The sequence below is a fragment of the Salvelinus sp. IW2-2015 genome, unplaced genomic scaffold, assembly GCF_002910315.2.
Source record: "Salvelinus sp. IW2-2015 unplaced genomic scaffold, ASM291031v2 Un_scaffold988, whole genome shotgun sequence".
NCBI lineage: Eukaryota > Metazoa > Chordata > Actinopteri > Salmoniformes > Salmonidae > Salvelinus > Salvelinus sp. IW2-2015.
In genome coordinates this window covers 291,548-313,118 of record NW_019942674.1, presented here as the reverse complement: position 1 = coordinate 313,118, position 21,571 = coordinate 291,548, and the positions used below count along the sequence as shown (strand labels likewise).

At 45.5% G+C, this 21,571-nt stretch overlaps 1 pseudogene; it reads left to right on the top strand.

Moving 5' to 3' along the window:
- LOC112069330 (electrogenic sodium bicarbonate cotransporter 1-like) overlaps nucleotides 1-21,571 on the top strand; it is a 129,200-nt pseudogene that overhangs the window by 9,868 nt on the left and 97,761 nt on the right.

Below are 21,571 nucleotides of genomic sequence, written 5' to 3'. Positions count from 1 at the left end.
AGGAACGAGAGTCACGCACTGGCGGAGAGTCCATTGCGCGAAGTTGAAGAGGGGAGGAAACGAGAGCACGTCACGTGGCGGAGAGTCATTGCGGAGTTGAACAGAGGGCGAGGAACGAGAGTCACAGTCATATTTATAAGAACCGGATGTGGCGGAGAGTCCATTGGCGGAGTTGGAAGAGGGCCAGGAAGCGAGAAAGTCACGTTTTCAACTCGGCGGAGTAGTCATCTGGCGGAGTTGAAGAGCGGCGAGGAACGAGAGTCAGGTCCTGGCGGAGAGTCATTGGCGGAGTTGAAGAGGGCGAGAACGAGAATTTCAGGTACTGGCGGAGAGTCATTGGCGGACGTTGAAGAGGGCTGAGGACGAGAGTCAGGTCACTGCGCGAGTCATTGGCTGGAGTTTGAAGAGGGCGGAGGAACGAGAGTCACGTCAACTGGCGGAGAGTCATTGGCTGAAGTTCAAGAGGGCGAGGAACGAGAGGTCACGTTCTACTGCGGCGGAGAGTCATGGCGGAGTGAAGAGGGCGAGGAACGAGAGTCACGTCACTGGCGGAGAGTCCTTGGCGAGTTGAAGAGGGCGAGGAACGGAGAGTCCGTCACTGGCGGAGAAGCATTGGCGGAGGGGTTGAAGAGGGCGAGACGAGAGTTCAGGTCACCTGGCGGAGAGTCATTGCGCGGAGTTTGAAGAGGCGAGGAACGAGAGTCACGTCACTTGGGCGGAGAGTCATTGCGGAGTTGCAGAGGGCGAGGAACGAAGAGCTCAGGTATGGCGGAGAGTCATTGCGGAGTTGAAGAGGAACGAGATGGACACATCCATCTAATACATGAGATGATTATCAACTAAATTTCAGTTGCAACAACTTTGGTTCTTAATCAGGGAGACCTAACATGCCTTCCCTTAATAAAAAATTATAAAAGTACTAAAATGGCGTATGTTTTTTCAACTATACAATAGGGAAGTAAATATCACTGAAATGACAGAGCATGTGGGATGTCTTTATAATCGTGCAGGTATTTTAATTGGAAAGTGTAATGGATATTTGCTGTCTTCACTGTGCAGTCATTAGACGCAGGGCCTACTCCACCAGATCGCACAATAGATATTTACACTTTCTGACGGTGGTTCAGAGGTGATGTTGATTGCCTTTGCGATCGCGGTCATCATCTCTAACCGTCAGTGGAAGTCCCATCTTATCCGAGTCTACACAATGCATTTTTAAGTTAAGTATTTAAACACAGCATATTGCCCAGACAAAAAAGCATCAACCCTACAAATTACCTGCTCAAACAAAATAAAGGGAACACTAAACAACACACAATGACTCAAGTATCAACTTCCTGTGGAAATCAAAACTGTCCACTTAGGAAGCAACACTGATTGACAATACACTTTCCCCACATCTGTGTGCAATGGATAGACAAGAGGGTGAAATTCATGGCAATTATGAAGAACAGCAATAAGGAGTGGTTCTGCAGTGGTGACACAACCACTTGCCTCAGTTCCTTATGTGCTTCCTGGCTGATGTTTTGGTCATTTTGGAAGCTTGCGGTCCTTTCAGTCTAGTGATAGCATGAGACGGCGTCACAGACCACACAAGTGGCTCAGGTAGTGCAGCTCAATCAGGTTGGACATCAATGCGAGCTGGTGGCAGAAGGTTGTCTGTTCTGTCAGCGTAGTTCCAAGAGCAGTGGAGGCGCTACGAGGAGACAGGCCAGATACATCAGAAGTGGAGAGGCCGTAGGAGGGCAGACACCGCACAGCAGGACCGCTACTCAGCCCGCTTTGTGCAAGGAGGAGCAGGAGTGAGCACTGCGGCCTGCAAAATGCAGCTCCAGCAGGCACAATGTGCATGTGTTGCCAAACGGCAGAACGACTCAATGAGGGTGGTATGAGGGCCCGACGTCCAGATGGGGGTTGTTTCTAAAGCAACACGTTCCTCGCCCTCTTCAACTCCGCCAATGACTCTCCGCCAGTGACCTGACTCTCGTTCCTCGCCCTCTTCAACTCCGCCAATGACTCTCCGCCAATAATTACATTTAGAAAACTGGAGGATTCTAAATTAATATCTAAGGGGCGTTTTTTGTTAGGATCTGTTCTTTAGGGCAAATATGATCTGTGAGAATATCTCAGGGGCTTTTATATAATTATAATGCAGGGTTAATAATAATAATAATAATAATAATAATAATAATAATCGCTTTGTTTAAAAAATAACGATAGTATGGAGATTATTTTGTTTCAAATAACGGAAAGTGAGCGATTGAAATCTGAATAAAGGGAAAAGGGCCATTCTTGAATATAGGGTGAGACATTCTTAGTAATTTGTAAATAAAGCCAGTTTATTATTTAGAATTATTTATTTCTGTTTTTAGAGGGGAGAAACCAAAAGCCTATTTTTTGGAAAATCGTCAGTCCACATGTCCATTTAAATTCCCCCATTTGTATTTACCCAAGGTGGCAGGTAGCCTAGTGGTTAGAGCGWTAGGACAGTAACCGAAAGGTTGCTAGATAAAATCACTGAGCTGACAAGGTGAAAATATGTCGTTCTGCCCCTGAAAAAGGCAGTTAACCCACTGTTCCTAGACAGTCATTGTAAATAATAATTTGTTCTTAACTGACTTGCCTGTAAGAGTGTTGATGCTTTCGAGGCGAGCTCGAGCAGACGGCTCAGGAGACTTAGCCAGGATGCATCTCCGTCAGCACTTGACATACTCCTTCACCTCATGCTCCATCTTGGGCCAGAAGAAATGTTGCCGTGCCAAATTAAGAGTTCTAGCTTGACCTTGGTGGCCAGCAAGATCATGCACATCACTCAATGCTTTATCCGTCATACTTTTGGGCAGCACATACTGATGTGTCTTTTGTTTCCTCAAAGGGTCATTTGTCACCCTGTAAAGCACTCCATCTTGGACCCTGAGCTTTTCCCACTGCTTGATGAGTGCAAGGCTTTTTGAATTAAATCCATCCCTCTCTCATCTTGAAGGCCATCTTTTGTGGTTGACAAACAGGATAGCCCTTGAAATTGTAGGATTAAGTTCTTGGCTCCGCTGAAGCTTCTRGAAAGACATCGCAGGAAGGGAGTCTTGGCCTGGAGATATGAGTTGTTGCACAGACTGCACTAACTGWACTGCTCGAGCTTCGGTCGCTACATCCCACTGATCATAGACTTCACAGATCGCTTTCACTACTGCAGAGKCACAGGTTAAAGGACAGCTGTCGGACTGATTTCCAGAGATTTTCCCAGCTTGTTTTTTCACTATGTGACTGGACCTTCAAGCGAAACACATTTTCAATCCCATCTTCTCCTATAGCATCGGCTTCAGCAAGCGGACTGCCATTGTTCTCACTGACCAACCTGTGACTAACTAACTTGGAAAATGGGTCCCTACTGAGGGCGTCAGCCACAGTGTTCTTTGTCCCTGCGATATGCTTCAGATCGAATGAGTAGGGAGTCAATGTAGCTACCCAGCGCTGTCTACATGGAAGTCATTAGTCGGCTAACCCAGCATTTGTGCACAGAGTACAAGTAGCTACCCAGCTGCTGTCTACATAGAGTCAATGTTAAAGGCTACCCAGCTTGCTTCACAGGAGTCACATGTAGCTCTACCCACGCGTTTGCTCACAGGGAGTCAATGTTAGCTACCCCAGCGGTTTGTTCTACATGGAGTCAATGTAGCTACCCAGCCGTTTTCACAGGGAGTCAATGGCAGCTACCAGCGTTGTTCACAGGAGTCAACTGTAGCGTACCCAGCAGCTTGTTCACATGGAGCAATCTGAGCGAGCCCAGCGTGTTCACAGGGAGTCAAGTGTTAGCTACGCAGCGTTGTTCACAGGTACGTCAATGTAGCTACCCACGTTTGTTCACAGGGAGTCAATGTAGCTACCCAGCGTTGTTCACAGGGAGCAATGAGCTACCAGGCTGGTGTCTATGATCACTACAGAGACGTCAATGTAGCTACACCAGCGTTTGTTCACAGGGAGTCAATGTAGCTTTACCCAGCGTTGTTCAAATGGAGTCAATGTAGCTACCCAGCGTTGTTTCGCAGGGAGTCAAGTAGCTACCCAGCGTTGTTCACAGGGAGTCAATGTAGCTACCAGCGTTGTTCACAGGGAGTCAATGTAGCTTATCCCAGCGTTGTTCACAGGGAGTCAATTAGCTACCCAGCGTTGTTCACAGGGGAGTCAATGTAGCTACCCAGCTGTGTTCACATGGAGCAGTAGCGACCAGCGTTGTTCACAGGAGCAATGTTAGCTACCCAGCGTGTTCACAGGAGTCAATGTAGCTACCAGCGCTTGTACATGAGTCAATGTAGCTACCCAGCGTGTCAAGTGTAGATCAATGTAGCTACCCAGCTTGTTCACAGGGAGTCAATGTAGCTACCCAGTTGTTCACAGGGAGTCAATGTAGCTACCCAGCGTTGTTCACAGGAGTCAATGTAGCTACCCAGCGCATGTCTATCATGGAGTCAATGTAGCTACCAGCGTTGTTTCACAGGGAGTCAATGTAGCTACCAGCGTTGTTCACAGAGGAGTCAATGCTGTAGCTACCCAGCGTTTTCACAGGGAGTCAATGTAGCTACCCAGCGTTGTTCACATGGAGTCAATGTAGCTACCCAGCGTTGTTCACAGGGAGTCAATGTAGCTACCAGGTTGTTCACAGGAGTCAATGTAGCTACCCAGCGTTGTTCACAAGGAGTCAATGTATGCTACCCAGCGTTGTTCACAGGAGTCAATGTAGCTACCCAGCGTTGTTCACAGGGAGTCAATGTAGCTACCCAGCGTTCACAAGGAGTCAATGTAGCTACCAGCGTTGTTCACAGGAGTCAATGTAGCTACCCAGCATTGTTTCACAGGGAGTCAATGTAGCTACCCAGCGTTGTTCACAGGAGTCAATGTAGCTACCCAGCGGTTGTTTCACAGGGAGTCAATGTAGCTACCCAGCGTGTTCAACATGAGTCACATGTAGCTACCCAGCGTTGTCACAGGGAGTCAATGTAGCTACCAGCGTTTGTTCACATGGGAGTCAATTTTGTAGCTACCCAGCGCTGTCTACATGGAGTCAATGTAGCTACCCAGCGTTGTTCACAGGGAGTCAATGTAGCTACCCCAGCGTTGGTCACAGGAGTCAATGTAGCTACCCAGCGTTTGTCACACGGAGTCATGTAGTCTACCAGCGTTCTCAAGAGTCAATGTAGCTACCCAGCGTTGTTCACAGGGAGTCAATGTAGCTACCCACGCGTTGTTCACAGGGATCAATGTAGCTACCCAGCTTGTTCACAGGGAGTCAATGTAGCTACCCAGCGTTGTTCACAGGAGTCAATGTAGTACCCAGCGTTGTTCACATGGAGTCAATGTAGCCTACCCAGCGTTGTTCCACAGGAGTCAATGTAGCTACCCAGCGTGTTTCACAGGGAGTCAATGTAGGCTGACCCAGCGTGTTCAACAGGGAGTCAATGTGAAGCTACCCAGCGTTGTTCACATGGGAGTCAATGTAGCTACCCAGCGTTGTTCACAGGGAGTCAATTAGCTACCCAGTTGGGCACAGGAGTCAATGTAGCTACCCAGCGTGTTCACAGGGAGTCAATGTAGCTACCAGCTTGTTCACAGGGTTCAATGTAGCTACCCACGCATTGTTCACAGGGAGTCAATGTAGCTACCCAGCTTGTTCACAGGGAGTCAATGTAGCATACGCGTCCAGAAGTCAATGTAGTCGCTTTGCACGAGCAGTTGTCGAGCATGTCACTGAAATCTTGTAAGGCTACCCAGCGATTGTTCACAAGAGTCAATGTAAGCTACCCAGCGTTGTTTCACGAGGAGTCAATGTAGCTACCAAGCGTTTGTCTCACAAGGGTCAATGTTAGCTACCCAGCGTTGTTCACAGGAGAGTCAATGTAGCTACCCAGCGTTTTACAGAGGTCAATGTAGCTACCCAGCGTTGTTCACAGGGAGTCAAGGTAGCTCACCGCGCGCTGTCATACATGAGTCAATGTAGACTCCGCGTTGTTCACAGGGAGTCAATGTAGCTACCCAGCATTGTCACAGGGAGCATGTAGCTACCCAGCATTGTTCACGGAAGTCAATGCTAGTACCCAGCGTTTGTTCACAGTGGGGAGTCAATGTAGCTTACCCACATTGCTTTCACATGCGATCAATGGTAGCTAGCCCAGCGTTTGTTCACAAGGAAGTCAATGTAGCTACCAGCCGTTGTTCCAGCAGGAGTCAATGTAGCTACCGCAGCGTTGTTCCACAGGGGGTCAGATGTAAGCTACCCACGTTGTTCCACAGGGAGTCATTGTAGCTTACCAGCGGTTGTCACAGGGAGTCGAATCTGTAGCTGACCCAGCGTTGTTGACAGGAGCAATGTAGGCTTACCCAGCGCTGTCACATGACATGGCCACGTGTAGGGTCAATGTAGCTCATGTTCACAGGAGTCCAGTAGCCCGTTTGTCACAGGGAGTCAAATGTTAGACTACCCAGCTTTGTTTCACAGGGAGTCAATGTAGCTACCCAGCCTTGTTCACAGGAGCACTGTGTCCAGCATGTCAACCAGGGAGCATGTAGCTACCCAGCGTTGTTCACAGGGAGCAATTCTACCACGTTGTCGAGCAATAGTACACCGCAGCGTTTTCAGGGGTTGTCTACAGGTCTTCAGAGTAAATGTAGTACCCAGCGTTGGTTCACAGGGAGTCAATGTAGCTACCTCAGCATTGTTCACAGGGAGCATGAGTGCCGATTGTAAGCTTACATACCGACATTGTTCAGCAGGAAGTCAATGTAGCTAACCCCAGCATTGGTTCACAGGGAGTCAATGTCGAGCTACCCAGCGCTGTCTACAGGGAGTCAATGGTAGCATTACCAGCGCTTGTACCAGTGGTAGTCAATAGCTACCCAGCTTGTTACAGCAGTGGGAGGTCAATGGAGCTACCCAGCCTTTAGTTCAAGGAGTCAAATGTAGCTACCCAGCGTTGTTCACAGGTGAGTCAATGTAGCACCCCGAGCATTGTTCACAGGGAGAGTTCAATGTTAATGTTTACCCAGCATTGGCTTCACATGGCAGTCAATGTAGCTACCGCATTGTTCACATGGAGTCATTAGCACAGTTGTTCACCGGGTAAGTAGCTACCCAGCATGTTCACATGGAGTCAATTAGCTCCAGCAATGTCAACAGGCATCTAACGCTTGTTCCGAGTATGATGCTACAAGCTGTCGGAGTCAACTGTAGCTACGCCAGCTTGTTCACATGGAGTCAATGTGCTACCCAGCGTTGTCTCACAAGGAGTCAATGTAGCTACCCAGCTGTTCTCTACAAGGCAGTCAATGTAGCTACCCAGCGTTTTATCACATGGAAGTCAATTGTTAGTACCAGCGTATGTTCTACAAGGAGGTCAATGGTAGCTACCCAGCGTTGTTCACAGGAGTCTAATGTACTACCCAGGCGTCTGTCATCAGTAGAGTCAAGTCTTAGCTACCCAACGTCTGTGGCACAGGAGTCATGTTGAAGCTACCAGCGTTGTTCACAAGGATTCGAATGACGACTACCAGCGTTGTTCACATTGGAGTCAATGAGCTACACAGCGTGTCTATCATGGGAGTCGAACTGTAGGCTAGCCGGCGTTGCTCACAGGGAGTTCGAATGTAGCTACCCAGCGGTGTTCACATGGGGAGTCAATGTAGGCGTACCCAGCATTTGTTCACAAGGAGTCAATGTAGCTACCCAGCGTTGCTTACATGGAGTCAATGTAGCTACCCCAGCGTTGCTCACAGGGAGTCAATTTAGCTACCCAGCGTGTTCACAGGGAGTCAATGTAGCTACCCAGCGCTTGTCTAACATGGAGTCAATGGTAGCTACCCAGCGTTGTTCCACAAGGAGTCAAGTGTTAGCTACCAGCGTTGTTCACATGGAAGTCAATGTAAGCTACCCAGCGTTTGTTCACAAGGAGTCAATGTAGCGTACCCAGCGCTTGCTCACAGGGAGTCAATGTAGCTACCCAGCATTGTTCACAGGGAGTCAATGTAGCTACCCAGCGTTGTTTCACAGGAAGGTCAATGTAGCACCAGCCGTTGTTCACAGGGAGTCAATGTAGCTACCCAGCGTTGTTCACAAGGAGTCAAATGAGCTACCAGCAGTTGTTCACATGGAGTCAGTGTAGCTACCCAGCGGTTGTTCACAAGGAGTCAATGTAGCTACCCAGCGTTGTTCACAGGGAGTCAATGTAGCTACCCCAAGCCGGCCTTCGTGTGTTCTTACATTGGGATCAATTGTTATCATACCAGCGCTCCCGTCTCACCTCGCCCAGCAATGTGTCATAAAAACGGCGGCGGGGGGAGGCCGTTAGCAAAAGGGGGAGTATTGTTTGCTAATTTTTCACGCCGTCTACATATTTTTTGATGTCTGGGTCAAAAGCTACCAGCATTGTCACAGGGAGTCAATGTAGCTACCCAGCTTGTTCACAAGGAGTCAATGTAGCTACCCCAGCGTTGTTTCACAGGGAGTCAATGTAGCTACCCAGCGTTGTGTTCACAGGGAGTCAATTGTAGTTACCCAGCGTGTTCACAGGGAGTCAATGTAGCTACCCAGCGTTGTTCACAAGGAGCAATGTAGCTACCAGCAGATTCACAGGGGCAATGTAGCTACCCAGGTTTTCACATGGAGTCAATGTAGCTACCCAGCGTTGTTCACAGGGAGTCAATGTAGTACCAGCATTGTTCACAGGGAGTCAATGTAGCTACCCAGCATTGTTCACAGGGAGTCAGTGTAGCTCCCAGCGTTGTTCACAGGGAGTCAATAAGCTACCCAGCGTGTCACATGGAGTCAATGTAGCCTACCAGCGTTGTTCACATGGAGTCAATTAGCTACCCTAGCGGTTGTCTACAAGGAGTCAATCAGCTACCCGCGTTGCTCACATGGAGTCAATGTAGCTACCCAGCACGCTGTCTAAACATGGAGTCAATGTAGCCTTACCCCAGCGTTGTTCACAGGGAGTCAATGTAGCTACCCAGCGTTGTTCACATGGGAGTTCAATGTAGCTACCCAGCGCTGTCATACATGGAGTCAATGTAGCTACCCAGCGTTGCTTCACATGGAGTCAATGTAGCCACCAGCGTTGTTCACAGGGAGTCAATGTAGCTACCCAGCATTGTTCACCATGGAGTCAATGTAGCTACCCAGCGTTGTTCACAGGGAGTCAATGTAGCTACCCAAGCGTTGTTCACAGGAGTCAATGTTGCTACCAGCGTTGGTTCACAGGAGTCAATGTAGCTACCCAGCGTTGTTTCAACAAGGAGTCAAGTGTAGCTACCCGCGCTAGAGTCTAACAGGAGTCAATGTAGCTACCCAGCGTTGTTCACATGGAGTCAATGTAGCTACCCAGCATTGTTCACATGGAGTCAATGTTAGCTACCAGCAGTTGTTCACATGGAGTCAATGTAGGCTACCCAGCGTTGTTCACAGGGAGTCAATGTAGGTACCAGCGTTGTTCACAAGGATCCATGTAGCTACCCAGCGTTGTTCACGGGAGTCAATGTTAGCTACCCAGGCGTTGTTCACAAGAGCATAGCTACCCAGGCGTTTGCTCAAAGGAGTCATGTAGCTACCCAGCGTTGTTCACAGGAGTCAATGTAGCTACCCAGCTGTTGTTCACATGGATCAATGTAGCTACCCGGCGTATGTTCACAGTGGAGTCAATGTAGCATACCCAGTGCGTTGTTCCACCAGGGGAGTCAATGTAGCTACCCAGCGTTGTTCACAGGGAGGTCAATGTAGCTACCCGCGTTGTCACAGGGAGTCAATGTAGGCTACCCAGCCGTTGTTCACAGGAGTCAATGTAGCTACCCAGCGTTGTTCCACAGGCGAGTCAATTGTAGCGGACCAGCGGTTGTTCACAGGAGTCAAATTGTAGCTACCCAGCGTTGTTCACAGGGAGTCAATGTAGCTACCCAGCGTTGTTCACAGGGAGTCAATGTAGCTACCCAGCGTTGTTCACAGGGAGTCAATGTAGCTACCAAGCATTGTTCACAGGGAGTCAATGTAGCTACCCAGCGTTGCTCGCAGGCGTCGGGTTTTGGTTTAGTCATTATATACGTGAGGAGATTATTATCAGTCCAAAGTGTAAATGTCCCTTGAGGCTAAACTTTTCACACACAGTACATTTCAAGGCCAAAAACTTGAGTCTGTGGGCAGGAAGAGTGGCATGGCAGAACAGTTTGGAATGAAATGTTGATAGTAGAAAATAATTCCTAGGAAGGATTTGACCCTTCGTACTGAGGGCATCCACAGATCTTTCTTTCTCCATTAGATCCGTCATCTTGGATTTCACATCCACCTTTGTTGGATCCACAGCCACCCCATCATCATTAATGACATGACCCAAAAATCTCATGACTTCTGCGGGAATATGCATTTCTTTGGGCTCAGATTCAGGTTGTGCTGTCTTAGTCTCTGGAACACCAGCTTTAATCTATCCAACACTAGGAGGTTGTCTAAGTAACACAGCAGGCTACTGAAGTTTAGGTCCCAAAAAATGCTGAGCATCATCCTCATAAATGAAAATGCACTGTTGCATAGGCCCTGCGGCATTCAATTGTATTCATGCAGACCCACTGGGGTAGTGAAGGCTGTATACTTTTTATCCTCCTCACACATAGGTATGTTGTAAAAGCCTGATGTCAAGTCCATCGTACTGATGTAYGTGTTGCCCCCTAGGGCTGCAAGACAGTCAGAGTGGTTTGGAAGTGGGTTTCTTTGAGTGTCTTGCATTTAGCCATCTGAATCTGTACATAGACGGAGCCCATCGTCTTGCTTCCACACCATTACTAGAGAAGAAAGCGAAGGTAACCTGCCTAAATGATTACCGCCCCGAAGCAGCCATGAAGTGCTTTGAAAGGCTGGTCATGGTTCACATCAACACCATCATGCCAGAAACCCTAGACCCTCTCCAATTAGCTTACTGCCCCAACAGATCCACAGATGACGCAATCTCAATCACACTCCACACTTCCCTTTCTCACCTGGACAAAAGGAACACCTATGTGAGAATGCTGTTCATTGAATACAGCTCAGTGTTCAATGCCATAGTGCCCACAAAGCTCATCACTAAGCTAAAGACCCAGGTACTAAACACCTCCCTCTGCAACTGGATCCTGGACTTCCTGACGGGCCGCCCCCAGGTGTTAAGAGGAGGCAACAACACATCTGACACACTGATCCTCAACACTGGGACCCCTCAGGGGTGTGTGCTTAGTTCCCTCCTGTACTCCCTGTTCACCCACGACTGCATGGCCAAGCACGACTCCAACACCATCATTACGTTTGCTGACAACACAACAGTGGTAGGCCTGATCACCGACAACGATGAGACAGCCTATAGGGAGGAGGTCAGAGACCTGGTAGTGTGGTGCCAGGCCAACAACCTCTCTCTCAATGTGAGCAAGACAAAGGAGCTGATCGTGGACAATAGGAAAAGGAGGGCCGAACAGGCCCCCATTAAAATCGTCGGGACTGAAGTGGAGCGGGTCGAGACTTTCAAGGTCCTTGGTGTCCACATCACCAACCAACTATCATGGTCCAAACACACCAAGACAGTTGTGAAGAGGGCAGACAACATATTTTCTACAGCTGCACCATCGAGAGCATCCTAACCGTTTGCATCACCACCTGGTATGGCAACTCCTCGCTATCTGACCGTAAGGCGCTACAGAGGGTANCAGGCCCCCATTAAAATCGTCGGGACTGAAGTGGAGCGGGTCGAGACTTTCAAGGTCCTTGGTGTCCACATCACCAACCAACTATCATGGTCCAAACACACCAAGACAGTTGTGAAGAGGGCAGACAACATATTTTCTACAGCTGCACCATCGAGAGCATCCTAACCGTTTGCATCACCACCTGGTATGGCAACTCCTCGCTATCTGACCGTAAGGCGCTACAGAGGGTAYTGCAAATGGCCCAGTACATCACTGGTGCCAAGCTTCCTGACATCCAGGAACTATATGCTAGGCTGTGTCAGAGGAAGGCCTAACAAATTGTCCAAGATTCCAGTCACCAAAGTCATACACTGTTCTCTCTGCTACGGCACAGCAAGTGGTACCAGAGCGCCAAGTCTAGGACCAAAAGGCTCCTTAACAGCTTCTACACCCAAGCCATAAGACTGCTGAACAACTAATCAAATGGCCACCCAGACAATTTACATTTACCCCCCCCTTGTTTTTACACAGCTGCTACTCGCTGTTTATCATCTATGCATAGTCAATTTACAATTACCTCGACTAACCAGTGCCCCCGCACATTGACTCAGTAACGGTACCCCCTGTATATAGCCTCATTATTGTTATGTACATTTCTTGTGTTACTTTTTGATAGATTTTTTTTACTTTAGTTTATTTAGTAAATATTTTATTAACTCTATTTCTTGAACTGCATTGTTGGTTAATGTCACGCCCTGACCTTAGAGAGCTTTTTATGTCTCTATTTTGGGTTTGGGTGTGATTTGGGTGGGCATTCTATGTTCTATTTTCTATGTTTTCGTATTTCTTTGTTTGGTTCTCAATCAGGGTCAGCTGTCTATCGTTGTTTCTGATTGGGAACCATACTTAGGTAGCACTTTTCCCTCCTTTCTATGTGGGAAGTTGTCTTTGTTTGTGGCACTATATGCCCTTAAGCTTCACGGTCGTTTTGGTATTGTTTATTGTTTTGTCTGTGTCATTCTAAATAAAAGGAATATGTACGCTCACGACGCTGCACCTTGGTCCAGTTCTTTCGACGGCCGTGACAGTTAAGGGCTTATAAATAAGCATTTCATGGTAAGGTTGTGTATGGCGCATGTGACAAATACAATTTGTTTTGAAGATAATAGAGTTAAGAAAATATTTACTAAATAAAAAATAAAAAAAACATTTTAAATAAAAAAAGAGCCGAATATATAAGTAAAAGTCTCCTTGTCCGTGAGAGATTTACATCAAAACGTCACGCCAGGGTAAACAAAACGTCACGCCAGGGTAAGCCTAAACGAAACACACCTCTTATTTTAAGTGTTTCTAAACTCCCCTAATGGAAAAAGGAATGGAGGAAAAACGATTGGTACCCGTTTGGCCGCTAGGTTTTATTGGTATTATGACATGTCCACTGTGAGGCTTTATTGAGGACAGTTTTATAATGTGCAATGTTCCTCTTCCACTCAGCTCATCAACAGTAAATTAGGGTTAGGGTTAATCAACAGTAATTGCTAGCATCCCACTGAACTCACTGTTCTGATCAGAACAGTATCTATCCGGTGGACTTCAGAGATCAAACATAGTATTTAATCACTCTCTCCTTCTCCTTGATTCTTCCAACGTGTTGTTAGATCAACCTCTTTACAACCTGAAAGCAGCCTAGTTTTTACCATGTCTTTACAGCTGGCCTATTTAAAGTGTTGATCAAGGTTATGGACCAGGGCCTGGTTTCCCATAGCGATGGAATCTAAGRTTAAGGCTAAATTCATTGTTAGAACCTTCGTAGAGCATCATTAACTTCTTATGGCTGAAGGGGCACTATTGAGTAGCTTGGATGAAAGGTGCCCAGAGGTGCCCAGAGAAAACGGCCTGCTCCTCAGTCTCCGGGATTACCGGGATTGCCTGCTCCTCAGTCTCCGGATTACGGGATTGCCTGCTCCTCAGTCTCCGGGATTACCGGGATTTGCCTGCTCCTCAGTCTCCGGGATTTACCGGGATTGCCTGCTCCTCAGTCTCCGGGATTTACCGGGATTGCCTGCTCCTCAGTCTCCGGGATTACCGGGATTGCCTGCTCCTCAGTCTCCGGGATTACCGGGATTGCAGCCATAAGAAGTTAAACCTTCAAGCTGTTTCCCAAAACCATTGTTCCTGAAATTGCACTTGAAAACACTTGTTATTTACTGACAGCCTCAGACCACTCATAGAACAGCTAAGTGATTTGTTAGATGTGTTTTTGCCCTTTCGCATCACATTACACACAGAAGATTGCCACTTATTTTTTTTATACATTTTACGTTTTAGTAGAAGCTCGTATCCAGAGTGACAGGAGTAATTGGGGTTAAGTACCTTGCTCAAGGGTACATCAACAGATTTTTCACCTAATCGGCTCAGGGACACAAACCAGCAACCTTTCGGTTACTGGCCCAATACTCCTAACCGCTAGCCTACCTGCCGCCCATAGAATCAAGATGTTTATCTGTCTCTCTGTGACCGCCAAAATTACTTCGGAATGAAGTTGACTACATATATCAAATCAAATTTATTCATAAAGCCCTTCTTACATCAGCTGATATCTCAAAGTGCTGTACAGAAACCCAGCCTAAATAAAAACCCAAACAGGAAGCAATGCAGGTTTAGAAGCATGGTGGCTAGGAAAAACTCCCAAGAAAGGCCAGAACCTAGGAAGAAACCTAGAGAGGAACCAGGCTATAAGGGGTGGCCAGTCTTCTTCTGGCTGTGCCGAGTGGAGATTATAACAGAACGTGGCCAAGATGTTCAAATGTTCATGGATGACCAGCAGGGTCAAAATGATAATCACAGTGGTTGTCGAGGGTGCAACAGGTTAGCACCTATATACAAAGTTGCCAATGTCTTTCAAGTTTTACAAACAAGCGACGGATTAAAGAATAACTGAAAAGTGAGACGACTGCTGAGATGAAGGAAGATAAATAGAGTAGGCTACATAGACCTATACAGTGTATTTCAATCATGGGCTATTGAAATAATTTTTATGTTCAATCAATTTAGTTATTTTTTCTAATTGTAGGCTACTGTAGCTAGAATATGTAATCTGTGATTCGGTGCGTTATTGAGGCATTATTAGAATAATCCGCCTCAAAATGGCTATTAGCAGTGTTAGATAATCATATATTTCTCAGAGCTGATCCGTCGTCAACATTGTGGAATAATTCAAATTTGAAACCAGAAGCCTATCCGAGTGCACTGGGTCTTTTTAGATTCTGTCAGTATCAACTCGATGATGCACATGGGGAACGTTGTCTCTGCGTGTTACATCTTCAGCCGTTGTAGGAACGATGATTTAACGATCGTTAAAACACTCTTGAAAGGATCTGCATATTCTTGATACCATTTGAAAGGAAAAACGTTGAAGTTTGTGGAAATGTGAAATTAATGTAGGAGAATATAAGACATTAGATCTGATTAAAGATAGTACAAAGATAAACATGCGTTTTTTTGTTTGTTTTGTACCATCATCTTTGAAATGCAAGAGAAAGGACATCATGTATTATTCCAGCCCAGGCACAATTTAGATTTTTTGCCACTAGATGACAGCAGTGTATGTACAAAGTTTTAGACTGATCGAATGACCCATGGCATATCTGTTCAAAATGTTGTATCAAGACTGCCCAAATGTGCTTAATTGGTTTATTAATACATTTTCAAGTTCATAATTGTGCACTCTCCTCAAACAATAGCATGGTATTATTTCACTGTAATAGTTACTGTAAATTGGACAGTGCAGATTAACAAGAATTTAAGCTTTCTGCCCATATCAGATATGTTTATGTCCTGGGAAATGTTCTTGTTACTGACAACCTTATGCTAATCACATTAGCCTACGTTAGCTCAACCGATCCCGCAGGGGACACACCGATCTCGTATTAAGATGCCTTTACTTAACCGGGCCCTGTTTAGCTTGTATTATTGCTCTACTGACATCTTGTACTGTTACATGCTTGGTATATGAAGATGGTGTAAAATAACAAGGTATATGAATGGTGAAATCTGTCATGTCCCCCCCAGGTGGATCAAGTTTGAGGAGAAGGTGGAGAAGGGAGGAGAGCGTTGGAGTAAACCCCACGTGGCCACGCTGTCGCTCCACAGTCTGATGGAGCTGCGGACCTGCATCGAGAAAGGAACCATCATGCTGGAACTGGAGGCCTCCACGCTGCCACAGGTCGTTGGTAAGAAAACTCCTGTACTAAATTATGACTGACCATATTATCACTGACCCAGACCTTTACTACATTATGACTGACCATATATCACTGACCAGACCTTTACTACATTATACTGACCATATTATCACTGACCAGACCTTTACTAACATATGACTGACCAGACCTTTACTAACATTATCACTGACCAGACCTTTACTACATTTACACTGACCATATTTTAACTGACCAGATCTTTACTACATTATCACTGACCAGACCTTTACTCATTATGACGACCATATTATCACTGACCAGACCTTTACTACATCATGACGACCATATTATCACTGACCAGACCTTTTACTAACATTATGACTGACCAGACCTTTACTACATTATCACTGACCAGACCTTTACACATTACCACTGACCATATTTTAACTGACCATCTTTACTACATTATCACTGACCAACCTTTACTACATTATGACTGACCATATTATCACTGACCAGACCTTTACTACATTATCACTGACCATATTATCACTGACCAGACCTTTACTACATTATGACTTCTACAGTCCATTATACAGTTTAGTGACTTACTCCAGCCCAGTTCTAGTCCGTATACAGTTTAATGACTTACTCCAGCCCAGTTCTAGTCCGTATACAGTTTAGTGTCTTACTCCAGCCCAGTTCTAGTCCGTATACAGTTAGGTGACTTACTCCAGCCCAGTTCTAGTCCGTATACAGTTAGGTGACTTACTCCAGCCCAGTTCTAGTCCGTATACAGTTAAGTGACTTATTCCAGCCCAGTTATACTCCATATACACTATACAATATGTCATTTAACAGATACTCTTATCCAAAGTGACTTACCGTCATGCGTGCATATGTTGCTTATGTATGGGTGTTCCCGGGAATTGAACCCACTATCCTGGCGTTGCAAGAGCCATGCTCTACCAACTGTACTACAGAGGACCACAGATAGGATATGCCCATGGATGCTTGAGGCTGCAGTCCATTGACTTGGTTCCACTGGGCCTGTTCTTTGTGATATATCTAGCTCAGTTTAGTGATGTTCTTTCAGCTTGGCCACTATAGCAGAGCAGGTTCACCGCTGAGTGCTTCTGTTCAGCACAGCAAAGAGCTTCCCCCTCTTCCCTGAATAACCCTAACCCTGAGGCCACAAGCACAGGGTCAGTCTAGTTACATTGAAACCTGCTTAGTAATGTTGTCTACAAGACTTCCTAGAGGGCCCGTCAAGAGTAAATACCAATACATTTACTGTACAAGAGCAAGTGCCCAAAACACATGCCTGAATATACAAATTAAAGAATTGACTTTAATGGTTGAGTTTGAAGTACAATGGGAGAATGGAGGAGAGGGGTGGAGGGAGGAATGCCATTTAGAATCTCCTCCTTAATGATGACCCCTTCCTTTCCTTTCCCCTTACCTCATATCTCTCTTCCCTATGTCTCATCCTTCTCTTCCCTCCCATCTCATTGGCCCGTTGGCTCTCTGGGCGGAGGGGAGGAGGAGGGAATGAGAGGAGATGGAGAGGAAGATATATCACTTTAATTGATTTATGTGCGGTAATGCTGTGTGCTAGGCTGTGTGAGGGGATCCGGGCCCTGCTAGGAGGCCAGCTATCTGAAGGATGGGTCATTAGAGCCAGTAGCAATCAGAAAGAGCCTGGGGCCGCTAACCTTGTTTAGGATTCTGACCCACTTTTTTTTTTAAATACCTTAGACTGAGCTGTGAGGAGATGCATTGGCAAGACACTCTCGTAGCACCAGGGACTAAAAACTGGCCTTCCATTTTGTTCTTAAGATAGGACAAGGATTTCTAATCTACCAAATCAAATCAGGGACTAAAAACTGGCCTTCCATTTTGTTCTTAAGATAGTACAAGGCATTTCTAATCAAGCAAATCAAAATCTAATTTTATTTGTCACATGCGCTGAATACAACAGGTGTAGAACTTACCGTGAAATGCCTACTTACAAGCCCTTAACCAACATTGCAGTTTTAAGAAAATAGAGTTAAGAAAATATTTAAGTAAATAAAAAATCTAAATAAAAAAGGAAAACAATAAAAATAAAATTAATGAGACTATATACACAGGGTTTTGGTACCGAATCAATGTGTGGGGGTACAGGTTAGTAATGAGGCTATATACACGGGGTACTGGTACCGAGTCAATGTGTGGGGGTACAGGTTAGTAATGAGGCTATATACACGGGGTACTGGTACCGAGTCAATGTGTGGGGGTACAGGTTAGTAAATGAGCTATATACACGGGGTACTGGTACCGAGTCAAATGTGTGGGGGTACAGGTTAGTAATGAGGCTATATACACGGGGTACTGGTACCGAGTCAATGTGTGGGGGTACAGGTTAGTCGAGATACATTTGACATGTAGGTAGGGGTAAGTGGACTATTCACAGATAATAAAAAGTGAGTGGGGGGTCCAATGTAAATAGTCCAGCGTGGCCATTTGATTAATTGTTCAACGATCTTATGGCTTGGTGGTAGAAGCTGTTTGGGGTAGAAGCTGTTGGGGGTAGAAGCTGTTGGTGTAGAAGCTGTTGGTGGTAGAAGCTGTTGGGGGTAGAGCTGTTGTGGGTAGAAGCTGTTGGGGGTAGAAGCTGTTGGTGGTAGAAGCTGTTGGGGGTAGAAGCTGTTTTGGTAGAAGCTGTGGTGGTAGAAGCTGTTGGGTAGAAGCTGTTGTGGGGTAGAAGCTGTTTGGGGGTAGAAGGTGTTGGTGGTAGAAGCTGTTGGGGGTAGAATTGGGAGTGTTGGGGTAGAAGCGTTGGTGGTAGAGCTGTTGGGTAGAAGCTGTTGGGGTAGAAGCTGTGGGGTAGAAGTTTGGGTAAGAAGCTGTTTGGGCGGTATAAGCTGTTGGGGGGTAGAAGCTGTTGGGGTAGAAGCTGTTGGGGGTAGAAGCTGTTGGGGGTAGAAGCTGTTTAAGGAACATGCAGGTAACACCAACAGTATTGAATATAATACCCTCAATGTGTATGGTGTACACCAAAGGTATTGGAATATAATACCCCTCAATGTGTTTGGGTGGTGGTACACCAACAGGTTTGAATATAATACCTAATGTGTTGGGTGGTGGTAACCAACAGGTATTGAATATAATACCCTCAATGTGTTGGGTGGTGTACACCAACAGGTATTCGAATATAATACCTCAATGTGTTGGGTGGTGGTACACCAACAGGTATTGAATAAATATCCTCAAATGTGTGGGTGGGTACACCAACAGGTATTATAGAATCCTCAATGTGTTGGGTGGTGGTACACAACAGGTATGAATATAATACCCTCAATGTGTTGGGTGGTGTACACCAACAGGTATTGAATAGAACTGCCTCAATGTGTTGGTGGGGTAAACCAACAGGTACTGAATATAATACCCTCAATGTGTTGGGTGGTGTACACCAACAGTAATTGAATATAATACCTCAATGTGTTGGGTGGTGTAACACCAACAGGTATTGAATAATATCCTCAATGTGTTGGGTGGTGGTACACCAACAGGTAATTGAATATAATGTGTGGGATGGTTTCCGTCTTTCTCGCTGTTGTCATGTTGTTTCATGTTGGACAAACTAGATAGTGAACATTTTGGTACAACATACTGGTAGTACTTGGCAATAGTTTTAATGCTGCTTGTACAGTTTCTATATAACTATATACATCAACATTTCAATCAAATTCAATTTTTACAGTGGCCTGTGTCACATTGATGTCATGAACATTGTATTGTCTTTGAATGTCGTTGATAGTTACGAGTATAATAACAACACATGCCATCAGCAGCAGGTGTCCAAATAGCATACCGCTGCTATGCTTTTAACCAATACATCCATCTGTTGAATAATATCATTTAGGATATGTCCAACATAGCACAGCTAGACATAGTAGTAGAACAGTGGTCTTACTAGTTTATAGAGCTGAATATGTCAACATAGCAAAGCTAGACATACTAGTGTAGTAACAGTGGTCTACTGTTATAGAGAGGATATGTCAACATAGCACTAGACAACTAGTAGTAGTAACAGTGTCTTACTGTTTAGAGAGGATATGTAACATAAGCAGCTAAAACTAGTAGTAGTAACAGTGTCTTACCGTGTATAGAGAGGATATGTCAACATAGCCAAAGCTAGACAACAGTAGTAGTAACAGTGTCTTACTGTTATAATAGAGGATATGTCAACATAGCAACTAGACACTAGTAAGTAGTAAACAGTTTTACCTGTTATAGAGAGATATGTCATTACAAGCTAGACAACTAGTAGTGTAACAGTGTCTTACTGTATAGAGTGGATATGTCAACATAAAGCTCAGACAACTATAGTAGTAACAGTGTCTTACCTGTATAGAGAGGATATGTCAACAATAGCAAGCCTAGACAACTAGTAGTAGTAAACAGTGTCTTACCTTTATAGAGAGGATATGTCAACATAGCGCAAGCTAGACAACTAGTAGTTAGTAACAGGTCTTACCTGTTATAGAGAGGATATGTCACATAGCAAGCTAGACATCTAGTATAGGAACCAGTGTCTTACCTTTATAGAGAGGATATGTTCAAACAATAGCAGCTAGACAATAGTAGTAGTAACAGTGTCTTACCGTTATGAGAGAGGATATGTCAACATAGCAAGCTAGAACAACTATAAGTAGTAGACAGTGTCCTTACCTGTTACTAGAGAGGATATGTCAACAGAGCAAGCTAGACAACTATAGTAGTAACGAGTGTCTTACTTGTAGTAGAGAGGATTATGTCAACTCAAGCCAGGACACATTCTAGTAGTTAGTTAACAGTGTCTTACCTGTTATAGAGAAGAATATGTCAACAGGTGCAACGGTAGTGTACCAGACTAAATAGGTGGGTAGTGAAGCAGTTGTCGCTTACCTGTTATATTAGAGAGGGTATATGTCAACGTAAACAGCAGAAACTACTGAGTTGGTAGGTAACGAATGATTGTTTCTGTTAGTCCATGTGTAGTAATGGAGGATATGCAACATAGGCAAGCTTATAGGACATACTTGAGTAGATAGTAACAGTGTCCTTACCTGTATATATGTGTGAGGATTATGTCAACATAGCAAGCTAGTACAACTGCAGTAGTAGTAACAGTGGTCTTGAACCTGTTATAGAAGGAATGTCCTAACCAAACCAGACCATCTGAGTATAGTAAAAGTGTCTTACTGTTATAGAGAAGATATGTCAAACGTAACAAGCCAGACAACTAGTGGTAGTAAAAGTGTCTTACCTGTTATAGAGAAGATATGTCAACGCTAAAAGCCAGACAACTAAAAGTAAACAGTGTTAGTCGTTCTTTGCTTGTAGTGATTTCTTCCTCTGCTCTGCCCATCCCTCCCTTTCCTCTGCTCTCGCATCCTCCATCTTTCCTCCCTTCTGCTCCTGCCATCCGCTCCTCTTCCTCTGCTCCTCAATCCCCTCCATCTTCCTCTGTTCTCCATCCCGTTCCATCCTTCCTCTGTTTCCCTCCTCCTCCATCTTCCTCTGTTGCTCATCCTCCATCTCCTCTTGCTTCCTCCATCCTCCATCTTCCTCTGCTCCTCCACTCCTTCCATCTTCCTCTGCTTCCTCCATCCTGCTTTCCTCTGGCTCCTCCATAATCTCTCCATCTTCCTCTGGCTCCT